The sequence below is a fragment of the Anolis carolinensis genome, chromosome 4 (assembly GCF_035594765.1).
Source record: "Anolis carolinensis isolate JA03-04 chromosome 4, rAnoCar3.1.pri, whole genome shotgun sequence".
In the NCBI taxonomy this organism is placed as follows: domain Eukaryota; kingdom Metazoa; phylum Chordata; class Lepidosauria; order Squamata; family Dactyloidae; genus Anolis; species Anolis carolinensis.
In genome coordinates, this window is record NC_085844.1 from 99,507,698 (window position 1) to 99,510,679 (window position 2,982).

The window sequence follows — 2,982 nt, forward strand, 5'->3', positions numbered from 1 at the left end:
ATATCTGTTGAAAATTCAGGGAGGTTCTTTGCTCCTTCAGGTCTCAAGGTACACAGACAAAATTCAAAATGAGTAGAACTAGAGGATAAAACGCTGAGGTAGCTTTAAAACCTGGATAGCTATTTTTAGAAACACAAATGGATAGATAAAGTTATAGTTAAACCAGGCCATTTTTATACTGTAGTGACTGAATTCATTTTCTGGTGACGAAATATATAAAAAAAGAATATATATCTGACATAGACACAGTAAATTGATTTGTATGTGTTAGTGTTAACCTATGCTGCTGCTGTTGTTATTTCTTCCCATGGATCAAGGTGGGGATCAACATATAAAATACAAAATAAACATAACCCAGTTAAAAGAGTGCATATACTCAACTCATTATAAAACAGCTAGTGTTATGATTGAGCCTCATGGCTCTGTTACTGACAGACGTGGGCGTAAGACTCCTCGAGAGTCAGATACTCTCGAGGAGCGAGAAAGAAAAAGACTGCGAGACATTTTTGCAGCACCATCTGACGAAGAGTCTTTTGAGGGGTTTACGGAGAGAATGGAGGAGGGGCTGGTTAGCTCGGAGGAGGATGAGATGGATTGGACTCGGGTAAGGGAGGAATTGGGTGCCACTGGTCATGATGGGATAGAAGATGAATAGGGACCTTCAGGATTAGACCCATGGCTTAGCTGGAGGGATGGGACGGGATCCACAGCTGGAGATGCTGTGGGGCGTAGTCAGTGGTGTTCCAGCTCTGATGAGGAAAGTGATGAGGAAACGCCCGGGTTAAGGAGGACAGCTGACAGTGATGAGGATTTGTAACTGGCATAAAATGGGGCTTGGGAGCAATTGCAAATTGCGTTGGGCAAGGTAATCTGGACGAACGCTTGGGATCTGTGTGGGACGCTTTCCTGAAGACTGGTGTGTTTTCCTGTGCTGAGACGTAAGTTGTTTTGGAATTCAGGGTCAGACGGCGGGAGGAATTGTGTGGGCATTTGTTTGTGCAAACCTGTGCTTACTCTTATTAGCTTGACCTTCCGTCGTCTTCTTGACGGACGCCATCTCCTGTTTTGAAAACTCGGACTGAACTGACCACGGCTTGTCTTCCCCCCTTCTTGGACTTGGAATCTACAAACGTCTGCTTCTGGCTTTGATCTACGGAAAGGAACTGGGTCTACTCTACTGCTACAATCCTTGGCTGATCTGTTCGTGTTGGAAATCCTGTCTGCTGTGTGTGTGGGAGCGACGCAAGTTACTCTAAGCACAGTGTTGGCAGCAGAGAGGAATCTGCTGCCAATTAGTTGCATTCTTTTGTATCTTTTGTTCCTCGGCTTTTGTTTTGTTTATCCCCAGGCTGAAGCAAGCAGTTTGTTTTTACCCGGATTAAACTCCGGTTTAATCCGGTTTATCTTTTGAATGTTTTTCCTTGCCCCTTTTTGCTCCTAAAGGCTAATACTGCCTGGCCCTTGTATTTTACGGGCATTTTTGAGTTCTGTAATCCAATAAACTCTGTTATCTTGAACCTTGTGGCGTTCTGTCCTTGACAGCTAGTACATAGCTATCTATGCATGGTACATTTGTTTAGGTTAAAGTGCAGGGAACCCACATTGTCTATTTTATTTATGCTCCAACAATGAGATGCACATAAATTATTTTGCAGTTGCTACACAATGGCTTGCCTCAGTATTTCACAAAGGTCTGCCGGTTAGCCTGTGTACCAAAATGTAATGGAATAAGACATTGTTGACCTGGCAACTTAAATCACACAGTACCATTGCACTCAGGGTCTATGGAGGGCGGCTTCTCAAGTTATCTCTCCAAGCATTATACCGACCTTTATCTGTTCAGCTTTAGGAAGGTGGATGTATCATTTGCTTTCAAAACATGCATAGTGATTTTTGGAAGGCACTTAGGATCATAGTTATAATGCAGCCAGAATGATAAAATCTTATCATTCTTTTGTTAAGGGACTGCAGTGGCACAAGGGTCAAACCTGAAGGTTGACGGTTCAAATATCCGAGACAGAGTGAGCTCCTGTGTATCAGCCCTATCTTCCCATGATTTCTTCCCTGCCTCAAATAACTCCAATTTTATACTCATGATCAGTTGATTCAATTTCTTTCTGAGAGTGGAAATGGAATATGAGGACATGCTTGGAAAGAAGTACTTTTGCTGTCTTGGGATAACTTATGGTCATCACCATTGTCATCACACACAAGGGATGGATTTCAGATGCTTTCAGAATCTGTTATCCTTACCTGAATAATCCACCCCAAACCCCAAGTATGTAGTCAAGCCCTTTAAATTTCTGAGCTGATATATATAAACTGCCCCAGCTGTTTTTCACTGCTGTTTCTTCAGAGTACAACAGACATGAGAAGAAGTGGTTTGGGGAATACTTTGACATACTTTTTTTATCAGATGACCTATCCTTCAGTAAAATGCCTATATATACTTATAAGTTAAACTCCTAGAATTTTTGTGCCATTCTATAAACTTCACTGTGTGACATGCTGCATGAGAAACTGGTTCTCCTGAAGCAAAGCAGGCTGTATTTTAGAAACCAATTTTAATTAAAGTTTTTGACAATAGTTTTTCCTTTTATTAAAAAGGTTGATGCTTTATTCTTGTCCACTGTTGCTGGGTTGTGTATAAGCATACTTGTTTTCCATTTTTAATTAATCCTATTAATATTTTCCTTGTTCTCTCTATTTATTTATAATGCTGTTTAGGTTTTGTATCCCAGATAAGTGGCTTTTTCCATGCATTTTTGAAAAAATAACTTAAAAGGATATCCCAAATCCTGTTATTAGTCCCAACTAGAGTGGAACAACTGAATCAGTTTTGATCACAATTCCACTATTGATCCAATGGCTCTACTCTGGTTGGGATTAATCAACAGAACTCCAAACATTGTAATTAAATGTAATTTTGATTAAACCAAACAATTAGGACTGAAACTATAATTATAAATAATTAGTTTTAGA

The 2,982-nt window shown here is 40.3% G+C and overlaps 1 long non-coding RNA gene across 1 annotated transcript; it reads left to right on the plus strand.

Moving 5' to 3' along the window:
* The first annotated feature begins 212 nt into the window (after nucleotides 1-212).
* LOC134299036 (uncharacterized) lies at nucleotides 213-1,517 on the plus strand. The gene is made up of 2 exons (XR_010006198.1): nucleotides 213-938; nucleotides 1,024-1,517. It is a non-coding gene; the product is annotated as an uncharacterized LOC134299036 (long non-coding RNA).
* The last annotated feature ends 1,465 nt before the right edge of the window (nucleotides 1,518-2,982 follow it).